Source organism: Tupaia chinensis, unplaced genomic scaffold, assembly GCF_000334495.1.
Source record: "Tupaia chinensis unplaced genomic scaffold, TupChi_1.0 Scaffold000255_1, whole genome shotgun sequence".
In the NCBI taxonomy this organism is placed as follows: Eukaryota; Metazoa; Chordata; class Mammalia; order Scandentia; family Tupaiidae; genus Tupaia; species Tupaia belangeri.
The window spans coordinates 31,102-44,247 of NW_006159735.1; positions in this window are offsets into that span (position 1 = coordinate 31,102).

A 13,146-nucleotide genomic window follows, 5' to 3' on the forward strand; every position below is an offset into this window, starting at 1 on the left:
CCTTCCTTCCTTCCTTCCTTCCTTCCTTCCTTCCTTCCTTCCTTCCTTCCTTCTTTCTTTCTTTCTTTCTTTCTTTCTTTCTTTCTTTCTTTCTTTCTTTCTTTCTTTCTTTCTTTCTAGAGGTTTTTGCTATAGGGTACGTACGCTAGCCAGCCAGACAGAGAGAGAAAGAGACAGAAAGTGAGAAATCACCCCCCCACATACCAGGGGGGATGGCCACATCACAATCCCTTCTTCTCCCTTCTCCTCTTGGGATCTTGGGCATGCACGCACACGCGCCCAGCGTGAGTTTTAAGCCACTGGGTCCAGGACATGAACCATGGTCGACTACATGGGAATCCAGCGGCATAGCCATTACACTAACTGCTGGTCCCTTTCTGGCAACCTTTTAATTATAAATTTTATTTTTAGAACATAGGGGCTTCCTAGTGAGCATTTAATGCATGATGTGTTGGAAAAGATTTGGGTTCAGTTTGTATTAAATGAGTGTTTATTGTGTGTTAGACCCTAGACCAAGGGCATTCACTTCCAATAATTCCCTTTAATCCTCACAAGAGTTTTGAATCTAAGATTCATTATTCCTGTTTTATAAAATAGGAAATGGAAGCTAAAAAAGATTAGCAACTTTCCCTGAGTTAAACAGGTAATATGTGACTGCTAGAATTCAAATGCAGAATAACTCATTTCTGAATGTGTCTAGCTGAGTCTCCTTTTCCTTTATCATCCTCTAGGCATGGATATATGACTTTTCACAAGTGTGCTGTCAAGTCCTCGATACTCATGCTAATTTAAAGCCTTCCATGAATAACCTAACATTTCTCTACCTAGATCCTTGCTGAGTGACAGCTTCCTGGTGAGTTGGGACCCAGATGAATGGAAGTGTGGTTGAGCTGCAGGTATATTCCTATTTGTCAGGAGAAGGCTGTGAGTCCCAAAATCATAGATGTGAACCAGCAACACATCTTTATAGGTAGGAGGTAGAGGGAGCCTTTACCTGTGGAACGCAGGCTGGGTTGGAAATCTTGTAGGAACAGTTTTGGAGCTGACACTAGCAATGGTTATCCAAGAAAGTGTCAAAGAGATAACTAATATGTATTGCAAACCCATGTGCCAGGAAAGCCACATATTTTCTGTCATTGAATTTTTCAGAAATTGCCCCCAAATGATGTTGTATAACTATCCACCTTGCACTGATATATGAATTAAAGTCAAAGAGGATGAATAACATGCCCAGCTGTGCCATTAGAATTCAAACCCAGGTCTCCTGACTCAAGAGCCGATAATCTTCACAATGAACCAAGTTCCTTCTTCTCAGAAAAAGACATGGGAAGGCGTGCCGGAAAAAAGTGTGATGTCCCTGCTGTTGCACAATAGCCAACTCATGTCAGGGTGACTGACGGGAAATGCAGTCGAGACAGTAGGTTTTCACTGACGTCTTCCAGGGACCAAAGGTAGTGGCCTAAAACAAATAGGATTCAAAAAAGCATAAGAAACGCACATTGCTTTCAGGGAATTTTTCAATTAGGGGCCATTCCCAGGATCCTGCAAAGTCCATCCTTCTGGAGACCTATGCTTGATAACTAATGACTGGTCATGAGGTGGAATGACCTTGGACTTTGTAGTCCAAAATACAGGTTGGAGCCCTGTTTGACCACTTAGCCTTGGGTTACCTTGGAGCCACCGTCGCTCAGTCTATAAATGGGTATTACAACACTTACATCACAGGGATGAAGTGAGCATTCAGTGACATCACATATAACCACCTCTGACCTGCTGGGTACAAGAATTATTCTTCACCTGGATGCTAACTCTAAAAGGTCAGATCACTCTGGGGGTTCTATGGTTAGTAGAAGATTATTAAACATAATCCCTGCCCTTAAATATTTTAAAGTTCAGAGAAGATAAAAACACAAACAAACAAACGAAAACCCCCAAGCCTATTTTGTTCTTGACTAAGGTCTTTGCCACAGGGCGTGTACGTTCTCAGGGGAGAGAAAGAGAGAGACAATGAGAGGAAAGTGAGAAATCACCCCCAGGGGGAATGGCCATGCCACAGTCCCTTCTTCTCCATTGTCTTCCTGGGATTTTGGACATGTACACGCATGTGCCTGGTATGATTTTCAAGGTGCCAGGCCCAGGACTCAAATTGCAGTGGGTCATGTGGGAGTCCAGTACCTTAACCATCACACCACCTGCAGTCCCCAGAACAAAAATAAGTTTTAATAGTAGATAAGTTCTGTAAGAAAGGTACCCAAAAATCCATTTGAGTCTTATGAAGTAAAAGAAATTCCAAGTAGGAAATATCTTCTTGTGTCACGGGAGTATGACCTGGGACCTGAGGGCTGGTGAAGATCTCAGCACAGGAGAGAGAGATCAGTTAAGTTCTTTGTGCCTATTTCCTATTTAGGGTGAAATAATTTTATTTAAATTCTGAGGCTGTCATTCAAGGCAATCATTTACAAAATTTAAGTAAAAGCTGAACAACTATTAAGTTGCAAAGTCTAGACTTGAATCCATGTACTACACTATAATTCTAAATCCAGTGACTTTTCATTCTTTCAGGCCACAGGACTACAATCAGACTGCCTCTGACTCACTCTTCTTTTGAGCTCTCTTCTTAGAGGGGAAGGACTAGGAAACCCAGACATTCTCTGCTTCACAGAACTAGATTATCTACTTGGAGAAATCACCCCCAGGGGGAATGGCCATGCCACAGTCCCTTCTTCTCCATTGTCTTCCTGGGATTTTGGACATGTACACGCATGTGCCTGGTATGATTTTCAAGGTGCCAGGCCCAGGACTCAAATTGCAGTGGGTCATGTGGGAGTCCAGTACCTTAACCATCACACCACCTGCAGTCCCCAGAACAAAAATAAGTTTTAATAGTAGATAAGTTCTGTAAGAAAGGTACCCAAAAATCCATTTGAGTCTTATGAAGTAAAAGAAATTCCAAGTAGGAAATATCTTCTTGTGTCACGGGAGTATGACCTGGGACCTGAGGGCTGGTGAAGATCTCAGCACAGGAGAGAGAGATCAGTTAAGTTCTTTGTGCCTATTTCCTATTTAGGGTGAAATAATTTTATTTAAATTCTGAGGCTGTCATTCAAGGCAATCATTTACAAAATTTAAGTAAAAGCTGAACAACTATTAAGTTGCAAAGTCTAGACTTGAATCCATGTACTACACTATAATTCTAAATCCAGTGACTTTTCATTCTTTCAGGCCACAGGACTACAATCAGACTGCCTCTGACTCACTCTTCTTTTGAGCTCTCTTCTTAGAGGGGAAGGACTAGGAAACCCAGACATTCTCTGCTTCACAGAACTAGATTATCTACTTGGCCTAACTAACCCAGAGACATCTGAGTTGGACCTATTTTTACAGTGATTTCATTATCCCACACAAATTTCAGTGACAAAGGCAATAACTCTGATCTTTTTTCTCATTTCTATTATTTCGGAAATAAACAACAGAACTTATTACTCAGTTCCAACCAATAGCCAGGATTAATTTTGGGGCTACCTCGTTTATGTGGTTCATTTTTCCCAGAACAAATTCAAATTTCACATGTTCATTTGTAGTCTATAATATACCAGCAAGTAATCTGTTTACTCACTCTTTGGGTATCTGGAATACATCACATTCAAATCTGCATCCTCCATATGGACAACGTGACATAAACTCTGACGTTCTATCAGTTTCATGTGAATTGTGCACATCTTATCACCACTACATCTGGAGATAAATCTTTGAGCCAAAGAGGAAGCTATCTGGTAAATTCATTTTATTAGTACAATGCAAAAATGTTTACCTGTAGAGTCTATTTCAGAAATAGCCAAAAGGTTACACTCCCCATGCCAATCTTGAACAACTGAGGAATGACTCTCTGGATTCTTGCAAAGAATTCTAAGCCATGTTCTCACTCACTGCAGTGAGTGCTATGGGAGACAGTGACACCTGCCTTTTGTGCTGTGGTCAAAGTAGAGACGTGGTTAGAGCAGTAGCAGTAGTGCTGCAATTTTGTAATGCAATAGAAAGGAGCAAAATAGCTCTTAAACACTGCTTCTTGTTTAGAAAACCATAAAAGACGCCTTCCTACATCTTGACTTGATAATCATTTATTAAAAGTTTAAAACTTAGAGGCGTGTATGTGTGTATCTGTATAAAAATGACCAAATCTTAGAATTATGAAAACATACTGAGTGACCCTTTGGTGTTGCTCTGATTCTCAGACAACTCACTTTGTTGAAGAACTGACTGTAAAAAAGCTTGGAAAATATTGAAAAGTCAAGAAAAATTGAAAATCACCTCATATCTCACTACTCTGGGGTTAGCACTATTAGCAGATGTTATCCTGTGAGCTACTTGCAAACATTTCCTTATTGTTCAATAGTCTTAAAGGAAAATTAATGCATACTATTTCATTGATTTAGTGGAAAATAGATTTAACTGTTCCCCTGTTTGGGTATCTAGGTTATTTTCAATGACAAATAATGTGTCAAATATCTTTGAACATAAATCTTTGCTTATTTGTCTGACAATTTCTCTTAACTCACAGAAATGGGATTAGTGGGGTAATATAAATGAACAAGCTATTGTTACAGATCGACAGATTTCTTTTTAGAGAAAGTGCATTGATTTGTTCTCTTGCTGGCTTTGTGGGGACTTACACCTCTCAAGAAGCAAAGCATTGTTAATATAATCCTTTTTCATACCCATCAACTAGACTTAGTTCCTGTACTTTCCTGGTATAAAAACTTAAGAATGAATGTAGAGGGAGGTACCCAAATAAGGAGGATGCAAGCAACAATTCGTAAGAATACGCAGTAAATACACAGCATGGAGTTGGTATGAGGTTTTACATGGATTCAGGTACTAGATTATTGAGGCCTGGGGCCAGAGAGGGTTGGGGAGGTGAGAGGAACATCTCTGTCTTCTCAGAGTTGCTGGTATTATTTTGATGCAGCGTATTATGGCAGGCTCCAGTTTAAATTCTGAGTTCAGTCCCATTGACCCTGCAGTTTGCTCCATGATAGTTCCTTGAGTTATTATTTTTTTTAATGATTTATGTGTATGTGTGTGTGGTGTCTTTGTAGATATCTTATAGGAATATGGAAAGAGATTTGAGTCAGGGACTGCTAGCCAGATGCTATGTCAAACAGATCTTGGTGTTTATTTTCTTTAGTGGATGTTTACTGTTCGATCTTTATCTGAAATTAGAACTGACCTAATGTATTAGAAAAAGCACTTAAATCCAAACCAGAGGATCAGGTCATATTTCATAACTAACTAACTGCATTTCTTATATAAATTTCTTAAGTTCTTTGTATGTCTATATTATCCATTGAAGAACCTAACCTACCTGTCCCACAGGGTTGCTATGGGATTCTACTGGGTAATATAAAACAATGATGTGAAAACAAGTTAAAGTTAGCATAAATATAGGCCTGAGAATAATCAAAGGGAATAATAATTCATAAATCGCATTTCACCATTAAACTGACCCATTACATTATTAATGAGTTATAACATATCTTGTTAAAGATTCAGACAAGGTCAGACAAAGGACACAGATAGTGTATTATTTTGTAGCAATGAGGAAAACATGTGTAATAATGTACTCAGCATCATGTTAATTAATATGAATCACACAAAGATAATTACCAGCCAACCTTAATAACTCAGCAAGGAAGCAGCTAAGTAGGATATTAGTAAATATGTAAATTAAAACATTTGAAGGACAGATTGGCAAAGCAAAATGTCTAACGCTGACATATCTTGAGTGGCACAATATGATTCTAAGTGATTTTCAGAAATGTGATTTATTCCTGAATCATGAAGGAAAACAAGAGTGTTGTAGGACCCAAACAAATTATTTCAGTGAGAACCCCCTCTCCTATGATTTAAACACCACAGAATAGAGGAAGCACATTGGCTATGTCCTCATGAAAGTATAATAGAGTCTTCCTTCCTTCTTTCCTTTTTTATTTATTTACTCTGTAATTGCTAGAGGGAGTGTATGCTCACTAGAGAAAGGGAGGAGGAGTGGGAGAAAGCATCCCTACGCCCAGTGGGGTGTGGTCACACCTCAATCCCTTTTCTTCCATTTCTCCATCCTGGCAGGATTTGGGACATACACACATGCACATGTTTGGCATGTCATTTAAGCTGCTAGGGCTGAGACTTGAACTGTAGTCTGCCATGTGGGATCTGACTCCCTTTACCACCAGGCCACAGGGCTGTCCTGAAAGTAGATTCTGTCTATCTGGATTAGTTTCTGTGAGGATATTTTAATTAAAAGGTAATATGGACTTAGATGTATAGAATGTGATTGATTGGTTTTGAATATGTTAACCTCTTGATTTATGGTTCTAGGTTCCAATAGTTTTTTTTAACTGATAAAAATGTTGATTACTTATTTTTATATGTGAAAGGATTAATAAAAATAGACAGCTACAATAATGTTGATTTTGTGATTATATTGAAGTAATAACTCAGAATGCCACGTTATTTTGACAGGGTCATTGCAATAAAACAACCGGAAGACTTTATTAGTAAAACTGTTTGACAAAAAAATAGTAGGAGGGGAAAGACAAGTTATGAAGTTATCTGAAATTTGATAATCTTCATTTTTAAAAAATATAGGTCATATTTCTTTCAAGAACCTTACCCACATTTCTTCTAAAATCACCCATCCTTGATCTAATTAAAGTTTAGAAGTAACAGTTTCAGAACAATGGGAATAGGGTACTCAGAAGTTCTCAGAACACAAAATGTGCTCTTTTTTAGCTCCTTTAATGGTTGCAGGTTTGTTCTAATTTCATTTTGAGGCTATCAGAATATCAGCAGGATACACAGTATAAACATGAAAAGAAGTAGTATTCAAACAGAGTAGTATTGAAAGTAAGCCAAAGAAATATTTCCCTTTTAAAAATAATAATGCCATTTCAGCTGTTAAAAATATAAAAGCATTACTCTACATTGGTGGCAGTCTGTACAACTGGATTTGCTAACTCCAGAAAACATACAAAGCAAGTAGCACTATATCATTTTTTAAAAATCTATTTCAGAAGATGATTAAAGTTCAAGTTCTCTGTGCAAAATTCCTTTCTACTCGTGTGTTCTTTGTAACCAAGTGTAAGAGGAACTGACGAGGTAGCCCAGCTATGGTGGAGTGCACTGCTAAGACGTTGTGCTCCAGAGCCTGAGACCATGTGGGAGGCTGGGGTTCGATTCCTGGTCCAACCTAAAGCTCGATGCGGTGATGTGTATCTATAACCCCAAGAACTCAGGAGGCTGAGGCACGAGGATTTTAACATGGCAAGACATTATCTTTAAAAAGATAAGTAAAGAAATGGGGGCCAGTAGATGGTGCAGTGGTTAAGGTGCTAAACCACAGTTGGAATCTCAGACCTGGTAGCTTGAAAATCCCATCAGGTACATGTGCCCAAAATCCCCAGAGGAGAATGGAGGAGAAGGGATTGCAGCATGGCAAATCACCTCAGGGGGCGATTTTTCACTTTCCCCCTCTCTGTCTCTATTTTTCTCTGGTGAGTGCACATGCCCTATGGCACAGGGGGAAAAAAAATGAACAGAATATGAAGAATATAGGCATAAAATTAAGGCAAAAGAAACAAGATATTTCTATTACCAAGATCTATTATTTAGCAAGTGTTTTTCATACCTTTGGGCACTGTATTACAGACTTTACAGATGCTGTATTATTCTTTTAATCCTCACCTCAATCCCTTGAGTGGGTGTGATTCACCCCATTTTACAGATGAGAAGGTTGAGGTGAAGCCAGATTAATGGACTTGCCCACTGCCTTGCAGTGAGTGACTGGTGGACTCACCCAAGCCCTTGCTCTTTCCCCACTCTCTCCATTCCCAGGCCTCCCTATCTGAATAGCCTACTATCATGCTAAGATTATCACAGAGAAGGAGCAAGTGAAAACTAGAATTATTCAGTAATTATTAAACATAAGCCTAGATAACACAAAGCACCAAATAGTGAAATCACACTCACATGTTATAGAGATCTTACCCAGTACCAATGGTTTACTAATTTCAATGACAAGTAATTGCACAACCCAGGCAAAGCAGGGAATGGTCTTGGACCTTCAGTGTAGCACACCTCAGCTTTTCTTGCTGCACCAGAATCTACTCTGGGTCCAGACTTGCACAGGATGTGTGTAAGTGATGTGTACAGTTCACGTCACCTACTTACACAGAAGCAGCATCTCCATTTTACACTAGAGAGTTCTATAGCTTATGTGGCAGTTTCCATTTTCCATTTTTCTATTTCACAAATTTAGAGATTCTAGGGTTTTTGTTTTTTACCATAAGCATTCCCAGACTGAGAAGTTACGTTATTCTAAAAGCATCTGTACATAAGGACTCTTCCCCTAGCAAATAACATTGTTTTCCAGAGGTCTGTCTTTAGCACATTTACAGATTTGAACTGGTCACCTGCCTTTTTCCCCAAAGTTCTTCTTCATCTTTCCCACTTCACTCCCACAATAAAGGGAGAAAATGAATAAACTTGCCCTTTATCCATAAACTCCCTTTAAGCTTTAAGGAAGAAATGATAGCTGCTGGTCTCTTTTCAAAATCAATTACTGGCTTGGAAATATGTCAAGCGTAGGGGAGGAAAGAGGTCTTATTGACCCAAGCAGCTGATTGCATTCAATTTCATGCTTATTGCTACCTGCAGTTTTTTTCCCCTTAAGATTAAACTGCAGATATTCCTGCTAGGTTAGTGACCAGCATCAGTCAGCATTGTGAGACCCCAGGTGATCCCAAACTTCTTTCCTGAAATGAATTTGATGATGTGAAACCAACATTGACATCCTATTTGTCTTTTCCTAAGATAATCCTTTCCCTTTGATGGGGCCCTCACTCTGGTTCTGCTTCTGGGAATCTTCACCAGTTAGCTAAGAATTACAAAACACTTATTTGTCAGATGCTCTTCAAAGGTCTTTTTACATTTGCTCATTTATTCTGTACAATGGTGGAGATCATTTTACAGATAGGAAATGGAGAAATAAGATGCCTTACTCAAGGTTGTGTAGCTGGAGTGGAGTGGGAATTGGAACAGGTGGTTTGACTCCAGAGTCCATGTTCTTTGACTGCTATGGCTCTGTCTTCCCCAAGAGAACTCAATTCCATGTTCTTCACCTCCGGTGAAACCTTTTGGGACAACTCCAAACTGCCGTGTGTTCTGCACTACCAACTTTAGCATTTGCTTATAGAAACACCATCTCACATTTTTTTAGTATCACAAGGACATTATCTATGGCACCCCTGTATGCCCATTAGAGTCCAACACTGGACAAATGGTCCAGTAGGTCCATTTGACTCACTGGAGGTTTAATTTATTTTTAGCTGAAAAGGTTACTTAAGATACAAAAATTTGCCATTCATTAGAAAAAGGCAGGGTTTTGGTGGTGGTGGTGGTAGTGGTGGTGTTTGTTTCATTTTCTTTTGTTTTTGCTACAGGGTACATGTGCTGCCCGGAGAGTAACACACACACACACTCACACACACACACACACACACACACACACACACAGAAAGAGAAAGAGATGGAAAATGAGAAACCACCTGTCTATGGGTGATGGCCACACTGCAATCCCTTCTCCTCCATTCTCTTCTTTGGATTTAGAGTATGCACACATAAGTGCCCAGCATCATGATCTATCTTTCTTTCTCCCTTTCTTCCTTTCTTTCTCTCTTTCTCTCTTTGTTTTTTAAGAGATATATTTTTTGCTATAAGGCATGTACACTTGCCAGAGAGACAGAGAGAAACAGAGAGATGGAAAATGAGAAATCACACCCCAGAGGGGGTGGCCATGCCATAATCCCTTCTCCATTATTCTCTTGGGATTTGGGGCATGCACGCAAATGCACTCAGCGTGAGTTTTAAGCTGCCAGGTTCAGAACTCGAACTGTGGTCGACTATGTGGGAGTCCAGTGCTATAAACATTATGCCATCTACTGGTCCCACCAGCATGATTTTCAAGCTCACTGGGTCCAGGACTCTAACCATGGAAGTCGGCTATGTGGGATCCAGCGGCCTTAACCTCTATCTGCTGTTGCCAAAGGCAGGAATTTTTTTGGTTTGTTTTTTAAAAGTTATTATAAAAGAGATAGAACATTTAATTTGAATCCTTTTATCTCTTTTAGACATGGCAGTATATTTTCCACTATTTTAATGAAAGAGAACTATTTCACACAAAAGCATTTTCCCCCTTTGAAACCTATTCAGTGGCATTTAGTAGGAATAGTAGATGGAGTGTCAATGTTATGCTGAAAATGATTAACTGTTAGTCACAGTGGCTTTTATATTTTATCCATGTAAGACATAGACTCTTAATTAGAACTTTCCTTTTGCTTTTTAACAAACATACAGCATTTCAGGACTAAGAAGAGGAAATTGCAACTGATGCGTTTTTCAGGATCCCTAGCAGAGGAATTTCTGTATGGATTTTTAAGAGCAGCCCGCAGAAAGGAAAGCATTGTTAGGCTCTTCATCATGTTTCTTTGGAGGCTCTATACTCTGAACAACACGTGATTGTGCCCAGCTCAGAGGACGGGGAACTCTGAAATGAAACACAGCTGGCTTGATATTCTTAAGAAAATTGTGAGGGAGACACTCTGTGCAATCAATTAGATTGTTCTTTTTTTTTTTTCTCTTCCTATTTCAGAATACAGAAACAATTTGTAAATGCAGAGTTGCTGTTGAGAATGTAAATTAACTAGAGTATCTGTTTATGCTGTTAGATTTATGCATAAACTGTAGATGGCACAAACAAGGTCTTATTGACCTTAGCAGCTAAGCGGTGATCCAAAACAGGCTCATTGCATTCAATTTCATGCTGCCAACCAGCAGTCTTAACGTTTCAGTTTTGAGGGTTGAATTTTCTCACTGACTTAAAAAAGACTTTGAAAAATACAGATGATGTTGCTATCTAAAAATTTTAGTCACCATTTCAAATGAGTATGCGTCCAATATTTATTAATGACACTGCTTAGGATGTGTTTGGATTTAATGGTAGTTAGCATTTATTCATGGGTCAGCATGAGAAGAAAACAAATTACCCCATATACTTACGGCACCAGTAAATGTTAATGCTGATTAGCATATAATTGAGATCATGCTGAAAAACAATGAGTACAGAAATTGATTTAAGGGCATAACTTTCTATCATCAACTGATGTTGATCTGAGCAGAGTCAAGAAATTAGAAATAGAAACAGAAAAGTGGGAGAATAAGTTCTTTGATCTGGATCAAAGACACCTGCTTATTCAGGCAATTACTAATAATTTAACTTTTCAATGAAAAAAATTGTTTAACATGTTTTTCTTATGATATTTGGAGTAGGTACTAACAAAATAGTTAAGATACTATTTCTGATTTAAGAACTTGATTGAGTGGCTGTCACTCTTAATTATATTGTAACTGATGCTTGCTATTTTTGACATTTGCTTCTTAATACCAAATTGTTACATGAATCTCTTTTCCCCAAAGACCAATTTTCAAATTCTCGTTTAGAAAAAAGAATTAATATAAAATTAGAGGCTGACTTAGGGTCATTGTGTCTTTCCTTCCTTCTCCTGGAATTTTTGGAAAATTGAGAATTGTCATGGCCTGAATTTATCTCCCTAAATTCATGTGTTGGAAATTTAATCCCCAATACAACAATGTTGGAAGATGAGGCTTAATTGGAGGTGTTTAGGTCATGAGGGCTCCTCTCTCGTGAATAGATTAATTTCTGGTATAAAAAGGTCTTGCAGCAGTGAGTTAGCTTTCCTCTGCTCTTCAGCCATGTGAGGACACAACCTTCTTCCCTTAGAGGACACAGTGGTAAGATGCCATCTTAGTCGTGGATAACAGCCCTTACCAGATAGCCAAACCTGCTGTGACCTTGACCTTTCCAAACTACAGACCAGGAGAAATAAATTTCTGTTCTTGATCCAGCCGTGGTAACACAGGCAGTAAACACCACTCTGTAATGCTATAGGTACATGTAGGACTAAAGTTTGAATCCTGGGTCAACCTGAAACATGCTGAGTGCATTTTTTTTTGGGGGGGGGGCGGGGAGAGGTTTTGCTACGTGCATCCTCCAGGAAGGCAGAGAGAGACAGAAAGACAGAAAACAAGAAACCCCCCCCCAGGGGGGATGGCCATGCCACAGTCCCTTCTCCATTCTCCTCTCAGGATCTTGGGCACGCATGCACATGCACCCGGCATGAGTTTAAGCCACCAGGTCTGGGACTCAAACTGCGGTCGACTACATGAGAGTCCAGCAACATAACCATTATGCTAACTGCTGGTCCCAGCTGAATGCATGGTCATACACACATGCCCATGATCCGGGCTGACTGAGAGGCTGAGGGGATAGAGACTGTGTCTTATTTATTTATTTTTTTTTTGAGAGTTTTTTTTCACTATAGGGCGCGTGCACTTGCCAGACAGACAGAGACATAGAGATAGAAAGTGAGAAATCATCCCCCAGGGGGGATGGTCACGCCGCAATCCCTTCTCCTCCATATTCCTCTCGGGATCTTGGGCACACACGTACACGCGCCCGGCATGAGTTCTAAGTCACCTGGTCTGGGACGCAAACCGCAGTCGACTACGTGGGAGTCCAGCGACATAGCCATTACACTAACTGCTGGTTCCTGAGACTGTGTCTTGACAAGACCTGTCAGGGATGCTTCTCTCTCTCTAAAGAATTAAAATAAACTTTATATTTCTGTTCTTTATAAAGAGAATAGCTATTTTGTTATAGCAATCCAAATAGACTATAACAAAAATATCACATGAAAATTTGAAAAACAATTGAAGAAACCACAACTATTCCTTCACCTCAACCCCAATGCAATATTTTCCTATGTTACTTGCTTTCCAGTTCTTGTCTACCTATGTACATATTTTCACATGCCTGCAATAATAAAGCATGTTCTACTTTTTAGTCTCTTTTATTCGACATGGCACATAAACATCTTTATGCTACTAAATAGTTGTATAGCATTCTTGGTGAAAAGCAAAGAAATATAACCTCCAGAACTATGAGACAACAAATTTCTGTTGTTTTAAGCCACCTAGTTTGTTACAAAGTCCCTACTTTGGTATTTTGTTATA